Source organism: Engystomops pustulosus, chromosome 5 (genome assembly GCF_040894005.1).
Source record: "Engystomops pustulosus chromosome 5, aEngPut4.maternal, whole genome shotgun sequence".
Classification (NCBI taxonomy): domain Eukaryota; kingdom Metazoa; phylum Chordata; class Amphibia; order Anura; family Leptodactylidae; genus Engystomops; species Engystomops pustulosus.
In genome coordinates this window covers 111,209,403-111,223,748 of record NC_092415.1, presented here as the reverse complement: position 1 = coordinate 111,223,748, position 14,346 = coordinate 111,209,403, and the positions used below count along the sequence as shown (strand labels likewise).

Genomic DNA, 14,346 nt, shown 5'->3' with positions numbered 1-14,346 from the left:
TGTGTTAAATGTTTTAGATGATATCACTGTAGGTTAAACATTTATGGCTTGGAAAATTTGCCTATCTGCTGGACAAGATTAACAAAATTCATTACTGATCAATATAAATGTATTGTAATAGTTTATGTTAATAGTTCTCAGTATGAAGCATATGTAAAATCTTTCTAATTTATATTTGACTCATTTGTTGCTATTTATGGTTTTATGTTAATCAAAAGGCAACATATAAATCTGTTTAGTAAATAATATATTTACTTAAGTAATACTCTTATTATAAGATATATTTTACTAAAAAGTATTCTGTCTTATTCCCATGAGAATGACAAAGTGTCCGAAATTAAACTTACTTTTTCATTTTTAAACAGACAGCTATATATCTAAGGTGCTAATTAGCCATCAAGCATGCATTGATATTTCAACAGAGCCAGCGTTGGTATTAGACATCTTGACACATCTCTCTGTATAGGATCCTTTTGGCTTGTTAATTCAGTTCCAACTGTAATGATCTGCAAATAATAAAATAATAGGTATGAAAAATGAAAAATACATAGTTTAAACTGATGGTGTCATTGTATTTAGAGTAAAGATTATACTGCCAGTATAAGGCCCACATTGCAGAAAAAAATCCAGTGACAGTGTTTTCATTAGTGACTCACATTCTTACAATGATGTTCTAATCCAATGCATAATATTTAATGTTGTTTTCAAGAACTGTTATATGAAATGATCACCTGGTGCTTGAAGAAGCTGCTTATTTTTGAGAAATGACAGATTTGGAAGGAGCTTTACAATGAGCTATGCTTTATTTGGTAACCGTAGTAGCAGCCTTAGTGCCAATTTTCTGCTGTTTAAGCTGATTATCTAATTGCATGCTTGCATTGACTTTAGAAACAGCATGACATTAAGTCTGACTTGTGCCTACATTCTGCACTAGTGGAATATTCAATTATTTGTTCTGACTTGTGTAATTCCCTGTATTCCAAGCTTGTTAATGTCATTACAGGACTGAAATAAAGTGATTATTCTAAATGAGTATTTATCCGCTAGGATATGCAAGTGTGTCATCCCCCTCTACCCACACACTTCTTCTCATTTCGGCTTTCTGTCATCTACTAGTGGAATGATTATTGCTTTCACTCCCCCCATTCCATTCCCACTCCCTCTGATGGAAAGCAACATAGCATTGTAGGTGCTTTCTGAGAGCTCTTGTCATTTTGCATGTGTGTATGTAAAATAAAATGAAAAAATTCCAACCTCGCAAGCAGCAACAGCACAGTTACAGTTAATGACCACTACCTCCACTCACAGTCAGTGATGACAGCTTGAACTAACTGATAATGGCATGCCTGCTGTTGAGTAGCCCACTTATGTTATTCCTCTTGACATGATTTTGGAGAAGGGCTAATTTTTTTGACATTTGACCATGCAAATTTGAGTCCTGATACATTATTCTGCATTTACATTCTCCTACTGCTGCTGTTTAAAATGTGCTACAAGCTGTGGGAGCCCAGCTAATAAAGGCCACTGAATGAAAGGAAGTTAAATATGAATGTTAGAGGCAGACTTTAACTGGAGAACTTGCTTGTAAAGTTCAAAGATGACCTTCTGGAAATACTGGCATGCAAATCAAAGCAAACTAAATTCCAAACCATATTTTCTCTTTAGAAAAAAAGTCAGAATAATAAATTATTAGGCTATTGTTTTATACCATTCTAAGTAGGACATTGGGTATTTTAATTTAAATTATTCTTATTTTATGCTGTAAAATGTAAGATCAATTTGAATAAAAGTGTTAAAAAGGCATTTCAATTAAAATAGCCATGTATTTGGTAGTTGTATTTTACCTTAGTATACAATTAATAGGGTATTGTAAAATACTGTTTTTAGTCAAATTAATTTTACAGATGATCTCTCTGAGTTGCAGATTACAGTAATTCAATGTCATTTTTTATATAACATGATCGCAGTGTTAATTTTTTTTTTAAATGTTGAGAAATATGCACAGTGGACACTACACATAATATATAGAGAGAGAGAGAGAGAGGCGGTCAGCAACTTAAGAACACCTAATTTACAGATGACCCTTAGTTATAAACGGACCTCTGGATGTTGGTAATTTACTGTACTTTAGCTCTAGGCTACAATGATCAGCTGTAACAGTTATCAAATGTGTTTACAATTAAGATTTATTGTTAATCCTGGTTCTTATGACCCAAAAGTTTTAAAATCCAATTGTCAAATTGCCAATTGTCAGGCCAAAAAAAAATTGGCTGGGGTTACAATTATAAAATATACAGTTCTGACTTACACACAAATTCAACTTAAGTACAAATCTACAGAACCTATTTTGTGGATGTTAATATATTCATTTTACAAAAATAAATATATACAGACGGTCTCCTTCTTAAGAACACCTGACTTACAGACGACCCTTATTTACAAACGGACCTCTGGATGTTGGTAAGGCTGGACTTTAGCTTTAGTCTACATAAAACAGCTACAACAGTTATCAAAGGTGTCTGCAATTAAGTTTTACTGTTAATCCTGATTCTTATGACAACCCAACATTTTTAAAATGCAATGTAGGAACAATATGCTAAAGTGCGTAGTGCTAGAGTGCGTTCTGATCATGTTTCCTGACTGTGGTAAATAATTTCTTGTTGTTTATCACACTAAATAAACTACTGTAAATTTAGCATGAAGATTTTTTGATTAACCATATTCATCGATCTTTCCAGATTGCTGTACTTAAATGGGTATTCCCAAAAACATAATTGTTAAATAAATTCAGGATACCAAAAAACATTCTCTCCAGTTCAATGTTATCAACAGAAATTCAGCATTTCACAGGTATAATTCCAACCTGTCTATCAGTCTTGGCGTTTATATTTTGGTTGTCCCTGGATATGACCATAAACACCTGACTATGGTCGAGCAGATTCCTATGGCATGAATATTGATTCTTTTAAAGCCGGGGCAGGATGCAGAGAACACAACAGACAGATGCACTTTCTGTCCAGCAGCAGCATGTAGATAATCTACAAACTCTATAGACAACATAAGATCTTGATCTGAGGGGAGGGAGGCATAGCAGAGCTGGCTGGTTTTACTGATGAGATAACAAAGATGAGTGTGTCACTGTGTTCTATATCTATCTCATGACTTTGATCTGTCTCATCTCTCTTTTTCCATGTATCAGATATTGGTAGAATGTTCAGAAGCTAAATTAAAGTGTAGATAAACCCTGTACCATAATAATCTAAGCACATTGTCAGCACACAGAATCTTATAGCACATCTAATGCCTGCCCACACTGCGGAATCTTAGTGACCAGCCAAGAAAGTGATAGGAGCAAAAACAGCAATACAACTTAGTAAAATTGTAAAGTAAGGGGTGAAACATTTTCTTAATTGTGTACACATCCCTAGGGGATTAAGATTTGAGAACTTTCTTTGATGGACAAACCAATTTTAGTGAATTAAAATGAACCTGCGACCATGAGAATACAGTCAGCGTGTAGTTCTGAGCTCCACGGGTGGAGCGGGATGAAGAGTAGCGCTGAACACGGAATCAATCTCCAAGGAACAGTATTAGTGATCCAATACTGGGTCTGGTCCCGGACCTTCGTCAGGCAGACTCGGGGTCGGTACACTCGTTGACTACCTAACCCGGTCCCCTTCTCAGGTTTATCCTCATTAGAATACAGTGGAATTTAAAGTAAATAGGACAGAATATCTACAATTTCTACAAGTGGTCTTCATACACTAAAAGCTACAACATTTTTTTGGTAACCAGAAGTATAAAGGCATAAAGGCACATTAAGTATATATGGCACAGGTTTAAAAGCAATATGCACCAGAATTCTAATGTTACCTGCACTAAATGCCTTGCAGCACATGTAAAAAGCATTTAAAAAAAGGGGGGGGGGATGTATTAATCTGCTTTTGATAGACTTCTGCCAATTTGCACCAAAAAGCTGTCTAAATATTTTTCACCACATTTATCAAGAAATATCTGGAAATTGGGCATGCCCAGTGGAACATAGTCTGTGCAGCAAACAAAAATATAAAAACCAAAAATATATGGACCGTGCAGTGGGCTACCCTGCACCTGCGTACTAGTTATAATCTGTGCCAAGTTTGGGCTCAAGCTAAAGCACTTGGCAAAACCTGGTGTAGAACTTAGTGCACAATGTGCCTAGCAACTGTGCCCACGTCGCCAGATGTTAATGGAGCCTTGAGCCCCTCAGGCTCATTTGCATAATTTTAAAGCCTGCCCAGAGGGGGCGCACACCAGTATATCAGTGTGCATGGTTTAAAATCCTTGATGCTGGTGGTAGATGTCATTTTAACCCCTTAACGCTGAAGACACTTTTCACCTTTCTGACACGGCCCATTTTTTCAAATCGGCCCTCTGTCACTATAAGTGGCTATAACTTCGGAACGCTTTAACATATCCAAGTGATTTTAAAATTCTTTTCTTGTTACACATTGGACTTCATGTTAGTTGAAAAATTTTGGTGGTATGTTTTGCATTTATTTATGAGAAAATCGGATATTTGGTGAAAATTTGGAAAAATTCTTGATTTTTGAAATTCAAAATGTTCTACTTTTTCCATACCTAGTCATAACCGCAAGAATACTTAATAACTAACATTCACCGAATGTCTGCTTTATGTGGATGTGGTTTTTTTATGCGTACTCTTATTTTTGTAGGATGTTATGGGGCTTTGAACGTTAGGTGCAATTTTTCACATTTTCATTAAAAACGCAAAATCCTGCCACTGAGGGACCTGCTCAAGTTGCAAGTCACTTTGAGAGACCTAAATAAAAGTAAAACCCCATAAATTATAGAAACTATACCCCTCAACGAATGTAAAACAACTTTTATGAAGTTGTTGTTAACCCTTTAATTGTTTTACAGGGGTTAAAACAAAATCGGATGAAATTTTGAAAGTAACATTTTTTTGGCTAAATGAATGTGTTTTTCAAAAAATGTACAAATTTTCAGAGGATAAAATACCAAAACGCTCCACAAAATTTGACACCCAATCCCTCTTACGTATAACAATACCCCATATGTGGTGGTAACCTGCTGTATGTGCACACGCCAGGGCATCGAAGGGAAGCTGCGCCATTCAGAGCAGATTATGCATTGTCACTTTTTATTGGCTATACAACCTTTATTTTTTTGGCAATTTGGACATATAAGGGCTTATTTTTTGTGACATGAGATGCACTTTACAAATACTTCATTTTAGCGTGTCATCAGCTTATTGATGAGATTTTATTAACTCTTGAATGTATGGGTGAAAAGAAAATTGTCAATTTTGGTTTACTTTCTTTTCATATTTTTTGGGGCTCGTACACCATACACTAAAAATACTATATTATCTTTATTCTATACGTCACTACGATTACGGTGATACCTCATTTATATAGTTTTTCATTTATTTTTACAATTTTACTGGATAAAAACTAATATAGAGGAAATCTCGTTTGTTTTTGCATCGCCATCTTTTCATAGCCGTAACTTTAATACTTTTTGGTTGACAGAGCTAGTTTAGGGCTCATTTTATACGTGTTGAGTTGTTCTTTTCAGGGGTACCATTTTGGCGCACATACCTTTTTTTGATCACTTTTTAGAACATATTTGTGTAGAGATTTTATGAAAAATGTACATTTTAGTGTGTTTTTTGGGTTTTGTTTTTACGGCGTTCACCGAGCGGGTCCAATAATGTTTCTGAGTTATTTTACAGATTGTTACGGACGTGGCGATACCAAATATTTGGGGGGGGTTGGCGATTTTGTGTTTTTTTCACTTTATTGCATGTGTATAGGGAATATTTGTGTTTAGGGGACTTTAACTTTATTTAATTAATTATTTTTATTCAAAAATGTTTTTGTTTAATGTTTTTAACTTTTATAATTTACTTTTACAGGTAAGCTTGAACAAGCGATCCACTGATTGCTTGTTCAAGCTCTTCTTCACATTACACAGTGTAATACAGATGTATTACACTGTGTAATGTAAGCACTGCGGGGGGGTCCGATTCACTTTAAATGCCCCTAACACGTCAATCGCGGGTGTTAGAGGCGGGTGTCGGCTATAATATATAGCCGACACCCGAAGCTTCTGGCCCTGGCTCCATTCAGGAGCCGGGGCCAGAATTTTGACGTAATAGTACTGCATTTTGCGGGAACGCACCTCCTGCCATGCAGTACTGTTACGTCAAATGTCGGGAAGGGGTTAAAAGTAACATATAAAGTACAGTTGGTTTAAACACTTAAGCAGGGTTAGTCTTCAAGTAGAAGACTTAAGCAGAGTTAGTCTTCAAGTAGATAACACAAATTTTTGGACCATGTGTCCAATCATCGCTGGGAAAACATCTTATTATATTACTGTGTACTGTGGCTGTAGCTCCATGTATGGCTGTGTACTGCGGCTGTAGCTCCATGTATGGCTGTGTACTGTGGCTTTAGCTCCATGTATGGCTGTGTACTGCGGCTGTAGCTCCATGTATGGCTGTGTACTGTGGCTGTAGCTCCATGTATGACTGTGTACTGTGGCTGTAGCTCCATGTATGACTGTGTACTGCGGCTGTAGCTCCATGTTTGGCTGTGTACTGTGGCTGTAGCTCCATGTATGACTGTGTACTGCGGCAGTAGCTCCATGTTTGGCTGTGTACTGTGGCTGTAGCTCCATGTATGGCTGGGTACTGCGGCTGTAGCTCTATGTTTGGCTGTGTACTGTTACTGTAGCTCTTTGAGTAAAGATCTCATAGGAGAAAGTAACAGAGAGTCACAGCACAGGAGAGATCCTGAAGCATTGTGAGTTTGCGGGTACTACCAGCACTTACTATAAATCTTATTTTCATCTTCTTCTATGACCTAGCCCGCTGTGTCAGCTTCATGAAGCTTTTTTTCTGTAGATTCGGTAGATCACAAAAACATTTTAGGCTCCTTACTTCATGCACAGTATGAAGTGGGCAATTTTACAATGATGACCCCACTGTAGCCAGTATTGTTATCGTGGCCAATATAGTCATAGTCCCTCCAGTAGCCAGTGTAGTCACAGAACCTCACATTTGCTTTCAAAAAAATGGGCACACACCTATACTCCGAATAATAATCCGGAATTTCTCGACATCAGGGAAGGTAGCAAAATGTGTGACCTGTTTTGGTGCTTAAAAACCAGCCAAAAGGGGAAAGCCCACTGATATTTGACATCTTGTTTCTGTAGCACTCGCAATAATGATTTGAGTGATATACACCTCTGAATGTTTCGTGGCGCGAGGTCCGAAAAGATTTGTATATCTTAGTCATACAATTCTAAACAATCTTGGTCTCAGACGCTTGCATCACCTTTTCTTTTACTGTTAAGTAATGAGGTTTCACCGCGATATCTCTTGGAAGACCATCTGCCCTAGGTGTTGTTAAGGCACGATGTGCTCTGTCAATCTCACAAAAGTGGTCAGGCAGGTCAGGGACAAGTAGCTGGAGCAGGTCTTGGACCACTTTAGCTGCATCTGTATGAGTTTCAGGGATACCACTAATACGAAAATTACCCCTTCTAGACCTGTTTTCCAGGTCTTCTGTTTTAAGTTGTGCTTCCTCCAGTTGTGTGTATATGTCAACAATACGATTACAGTTCTGATGCACCCTTGCTCCAGATTCATCTACTTTATTTTCAATTGCCTCCATTCCGGACCCTATAGACTAGAAGTCCCCTTTAGGATCAGAAGTTATCTGTGAGCACGCTTTTGCAAGTTCACTTTGTAGCATATGTGAAGAACGAGCCAGCAGCACGCTGGAGTATGGCGGGGCTTGCATGGCTGCAGGGGTCTGTTGTGGATACACTATAGAGTCAGAGGACTATGACTAAAGATGGCTGCTGCTATAGAATGGTCCAGAAAGGAGTCGGTGGAGGCCGGAGAGGCTATAAACAAATCTGTGGTGTTTACTATACCCTGAGGGTCTGGGGTTCCTCCAGGCACCGTTATTATTTCCACCTCAGGCTGTGGCGAGGCAGGGCTGTGGTTGTCTTACTGCAGGGGAAGCTGATGCGCCACTCTCATGCTTTGGCGCGAACGTTGTGCCTCTTCCCACGCCAGAGTTGGCAGTATGAAGCCGGCTCCCGGCTCCAATTTTCTACTTCCCCCTGGCATTGGTCTGCTCCTGTTACTCCCTGGCACCTGCACCGGTAAGTATAGTCTCCATCCGGCACAGATTGTCACTGGTATTTGCTGCGGGGCCGTCAGCGGTAGCTGAGCTCAGAGAGGCGTGTCTGCCATCAAGCCCATGCGCATGCGCTCTGATTTGGCTTCAGTTTGAGGGCAATGCAGACAGACATTAGTCTCTTCCCACTTCACCCCTGGTGAGAAGAGTTTTTATTAAACACTGTGACCTTGACCCTGACCCTGACCATGCTCCTTCACAGCCAGCCTTGACCTCCTGCTCTATCCCCGACTTTGTATCCTTGCCACCTGGATGGACCATCAACCTGTCCCTTACCACAAGACCGCAGAGTCTGTACCTCGACCTTGGCTGCCACCGTGGGTAAGTCGCACCTGTGGAAAGACCTGGTAAAACACAACCGCTTTGTGGCGGGCTCTGGTAAAGAGCGGGTGCCACTTAGATTCCAGTCCCAGGTTTCGGCTTGTGTCATCATCCTCGGTGGTCCAGGCGGTTCACTGATGGAACATCATATTCAAAATTTCCATTTCCAGATTAATGAAAATTGTAATTCAATTTTCCAGTTCTGGATTAATGCAAATTCCAAATTCAAAAATGTTTGTAGGGGTGGAGCCTGACTGCTGAGCGAGATGGCCGCATGTGCGTGAGCTTTCGCTGTGGAGGTGTATGATCCGCCATATAGCAGAAGTAATTCTTCAGCGGACATGGGTAAAACGAACAAGGAGAGAGCATTGGAGAGACTGGAAACCCCTAGAGCGAGAAAATACCAGGGAGACCTGGACACATTTCTTAAAAATAAGCTGACCACTTCGCGGGCGCAAGATGGCGCCGGATGAACCTCGCGACTCAGACGCCCCGGATGAATCGGAAAGTGTGGCAGGCAACAGAGATGTGGCAGCAGCTTAAGCAGACCCCATCTTAAGAGCAGCACGAGAGAAAGGAGACTTTATATACAAAGGTGACAAAATTAGCTTTTTCCAAGATTTGGCCTCATCAACATTAAACAAGGGAAGACTAATGAAGCTGTTAACAGACTATCTCAGGATACGGGGTTCACTTTGCGGATCTAATAACAATTCTGTCTTATTATGCAGATTGTTATGGACACAGCAATACTAAATATGTGTAGGTTTTGTTTAATTTATTCAATTTTACTGAATAAAAACTAATTTGGAGAAAATCTTGTTCATTTTAGCATCGCCATCTTTTCATAACATTTTTTTTTCGGCTGACAAATCTGGTTAAGGGCTTATTTTTTGCAAGAACAGTTGTTCTTTTTAGTGGTCTTACTTTAGAGTGCAGAACTTTTTTTATCGCTTTTTAGAGCATTTTTTTAAAGGTATTAATTAAAAATTAACATCTTTTGGCGTTTTTTTTTGTCAGAGATTACCAAGCAGGTCCATTAACAATTCTTTTTTGTTACACAGATTGTTATGGACGCATCAACACCAAATATGTGTGTGTGGGGGGGGGGGGGGTTGTGTTTTTTATACTTTATTAAGTGTTTTTAGGGAAAAGTGACAATTTAGGGGCTTATATTTTTATTTATTATAATGTTTAGTGTTTAGTGTTTTTAACTTATTTTACTTCAAACTTGAACCAGTGATGCTCTGATCCCTGGTTCAAGTCCAATACACTGCTCTACAATACTTTTTTTCATTGTAGAACAGTATAAACTGTCTAAGCATGCAGACGCATACGCAGACAGTTTACAGTCAGACCCTAAAGGTGTCTGACTGCCAGGGAGATTGGGGAATCCGATCCATAGGGGGAAGACCCTTACAAGCCACGGTTATGCTTGACCGCGTCGTGTAAGGGGTTAACACTCTCGATCGGAGTTGGCTCCGATCGGGGGTGTTAGTGCGCGGTGTCAGCTGTGATAGACAGCTGACAGCCACTGCTTCTGGTACCAGCTCCGTTCGTTAGCCAGTGCCAGAAGCAGGACGTTATAGCATGTCTCCGTGCGGGAAGTATCTGCTGCATTGACGTATTCAGGTGCGCCTAGGGCAGTGATGGCGAACCTTTTGGAGACAGAGTGCCCACGCTACAACCAAAATCTACTTGTATGTCGCAAAGTGCCAACATGACAATTTAAGCAGAAACTTATTGATCCCTGCTGTATCACAGGTTTTAATCATATTGGTGTCCTGAGTTCACCAATACAATAGAAAGATGGAGAAATTTGGATTGTAGCTTCTCTCCAGGGTTCCCTGAAGAGGAAGAATCAGGGGACCCCAGGGCCGGTTCTAGACAAAGTGGGGCACCAAAATAAAACTATTTTATGATCAGTCACAGTCAGCAAGAGGCTCCCTTTAGTATGGTAAAACAAATGGTAATATGGGAGAATTTTATAGGAGATTGATGGGTAGCACGGTGGCCCAGTGGTTAGCACTACAGCCTTGCAGCGCTCAACAGCTGCAAAGAGTGTGTATGTTCTCTCTGTGTTTGTGTGGGTTTCCTCCGGGTCCTCCGGTTTCCTCCCACACTCCAAAAAATTACTGGTAGGTTGAATAGATTGTGAACCCCGTGGAGACAGGGACTGATCTGGCAAGCACAGTGCTGCGTAATCTGTGTGCCCTATATTAATAAAGAATTAGTTATTAAAATTATTATGATAGAAGATAAATATGAAAGATGATAAAGATTTCTTGATGCAGAACTATAAAGTAGATTATATACAGTAGATGGATAAGAGATGAATACAGTAGAAGAGAAATAGAAAATTGATTCATAAATAGATAAAGAAAAAGTGAGCTATATAAATGGTCAGATTATAGGAGATAGATAACTAGACAGATAGATATATAGACAGGAGATAGATGATAAGCATCTTCACCCGGGAATTCATGTGTTCCAAACAGAAAATATTCACATCTCCTAAATGTAGGGCTACATTCATACTGCCACATGGGGGACGTACATACGGACAATATACGTCCCCCATAGACGGCAATGGGCGCACGGCAGCACCGTATCGCTCCGTACCCTGGGAACAGGTAGGACATGTCCTATCTTTTCCCTTATTAAGGCGGCGTGTGCTATACATCCTTATGGAGAGGGGCAGGGTGAGCAGCGCTACTGTACGCCAGGCAACAGCAATGTGCATATAGCCTAATAGATGGACATGTGTAGAGTTTACAAGAATAAATCATAATATCACTAAAACTGAAATAACTAAATATCTGCTTTTCAGTTAGAAATGTTAAGACAGTCTCAACTTGCAAAATATAGAAAAAAAAAACAGAATAAAAGTAAAGCGTATATAAAACCTATATAATTTTGAAAGCAGACAACCCGGCAATGCATTTGGTAATTAACAATCAAAATTTCCTCTAAAATATGTACAAATCCAGAATACTTATGTAAAGAAAATATACTTTACTAAAACAGCAAGATTTGAGGAGATCATACACATCCGACAGGTGTATATTCACCAAAATATGCAGCAAAGGGAATGTTAAATCCGCGGGGGACACCAAACAATAAAATTGCACTGAGCTTCACACAGATCTATCATTGCATGCTCCCTTACACAATATTAACACAAATAAATAACTATATATCCATAAACCCCCCTAATGAAATAACAAAAGTCACGTTTAGATGTGCGCCATTGTATTAGCTGCACAATAACAGAACCCACCGCGCTTCATAAGAGTGAGAACATCATAACAATGAAATTGAAACTTTATTCCAGAACATGTGGGTGTTTTTGGTTTTACATATAAATTTATGGACATGTTCGGGGTTGTTGTGTTAATATATAAAAGCGACATTAGGCGAAGAGGATTGAATATTCATGATTCAGTCAATTTTCGCAAAAAAAAAACTATCATGAAATAAAAGACAATAAGAGAGATAGTGTGTTCTTAGATAGTTCTGCATAGAGAAGGGTTAAAAACATGAATATTAGTTGATATTATGCCTTCTCAAAGTGCAGTAACATATAAAGTGAATATTTCCATTATCTGTGAGGTGCAGAAAATTCTCCCTGCAGCTGCCAGCTAAGAATCTGGAGGGGGGGGGGGGAGGGTACAATTCAGGGGGCTATATCTCTGGCTCTGTGACACATAGAACCTCACTTCTTTTTTCTTATGAAAGAAGAGAGTCTCCTCTTGTGTTTCTAAGTGTCAGGAAAATGGAGATATTATCTGCCATTAACTGCCATCTGAAGAATATATATAAAATTGCACCTGATATTCTCACTTTAAACCTGTATATCTCTGGATCCATAGCACCTAGAAACAAAATTCAAGATTTGTTTGAAAGAAGAGATTCTCCCTTTTCAGGGGGCCTACCCATAGCGCCGGCCCTGGGGGACCCAGAGTAGGAGCTCAAATAACAATCCATCTCTATCCAACCCTTCCTGCTCCTCCTCTAGTCCTCTAGTCCTGAAGAAGCGTGGGCGAAACGCGGGTTGGGGAGTCCAGGAGGCAGCCACAGACGACATACAATGGGTAGGACACTTGTCCGTTATTTTCTATTGATGTACTTATTATAGAACTCAGCAATATACCCTGGCATGTGGTCATGAGGTTTCTGTCTCACTGGACCTTTTGTATTGGATTTCCTTTGCACCAAATTCATTAATTACATCATTTTGAATGACAGTACAATTTTGTGTTGTCTTGTGTCAAAAAATAAAGATTTATATGTATTGATTTTAATGAACGTTGTAACTCCGTTTCTTTTTTGGTAATATATTAACTTTGGTGGAGTAGTTCTAGATTCTGAAGATGGCAGGCTATGTGCCAAGCTCATAACTACAGCAATATGAAGATAAGGTATTTACTGGCAGTCAAGGATGTTGCTTTAAAATAGTGCTGATCATGGTGCATCCTGGGCTGTATTGGATCACAGGAGAAAGAGTCCTAGCTGGCAAACTCTGTGTTGGGGTGAAGGCCTGGGTGCCCACAGAAAGGGCTCAGAGTGCCACCTCTGGCATCCATGCCATAGGTTCGACACCACTGGCCTAGGGGTTAAATGCCAAAGCAGCCAATAACTATTTATACGCTAAATTTAGACACTACTCTCATGGTGACAAGGGGAAAAAACTAATGACTCTCTTAACCCCTTAACGACTTGGCCTTTTTTAGTTTTTTCACTTCCATTTTTCACTCAATACATTCAAAAATCTATAACTTTTTTTTCCACATAAAGAGCTCTGTGATGGCTTATTTTCTGCATAACAAATTGCACTTCATAGTGATGGTATTTAATATTCCATGCCATGTTCTGGGAAGTGGGAAAAAATTTCCAAATGCAGTGAAAATGGTGAAAAAACACATTTGCAACGTTTTTCTGTGGGATTGGATTTTACAGCTTTCACTGTGCGCCAAAAATGACAGGTCTACTTTATTCTTTGGGTACCAAATTTGTATAGGTTTTATAATGGTTTCATACATTTAAAAAAATTAAAATCTCCTGTGAAAATCTGTTATTATATTTTGATAGATCAGGCATTTTTCGTGTGTGTTTATGATTTTTACAGTTTTTTTAGGTTTTTTTATTATAATTTTTTTAAGCCCTCTCCATGGACCCGGACCCTTCGGGAAGGGGTTAATAAAAAAGAATAAAGATGCTTCAACAATTTCTGGCATAGCCAAGTCCCCCACACAAAAAACTGAAAAAACCCACGACATAGCGGATGAGTTCAGAAAATTTTATGAACAGCTATAGTAGTCCACAGACTACAGAAATGATGCACGCATTTTTAAGCAAACTTATACTACCCACAGTTCCACAAACAGAGTTAGAGGATTTAATTAGACCGGTTACGCAAGAATCGGTGGAAAAAATTCTAAACTCTTTACCACTACACAAAGCCCCTGGCCCCGATGGTCTTCCGACAACATACTACCACATCTAATGGAATGGTGTGAAGCATTGAGTAAAGGGGCCCCTTTACCGCCACAAGGGCTAGAGGCCACTATCACGGTAATTCATTAGGAGGGGAAAAATCCAGATCAGTGTAGTAGTTACTGCCCAATTTCACTTCTAAATGTGAATGCAAAAATATGGGCAAAAATTGTATCCAACTGCCTCAATAAAATACTGCCTCAGCTACTGTAACGTCCGTGCCTGAACGTCGCTCTATCCGCAGTTGGCAGTATTTGTGTGTGAACTGTGGCTTAATTCTTGTGTTTGGATT

The 14,346-nt window shown here is 39.3% G+C and overlaps 1 long non-coding RNA gene across 2 annotated transcripts in view; it reads right to left on the bottom strand.

The window, feature by feature from the left end:
- LOC140133156 (uncharacterized) overlaps positions 1-14,346 on the bottom strand; it is a 120,652-nt gene that overhangs the window by 24,047 nt on the left and 82,259 nt on the right. For both annotated transcript variants that reach the window (XR_011855814.1, XR_011855815.1), the window contains exon 3: positions 348-506. This is a non-coding gene — a long non-coding RNA (uncharacterized lncRNA). The remainder of the gene's footprint in view (positions 1-347; positions 507-14,346) is intronic.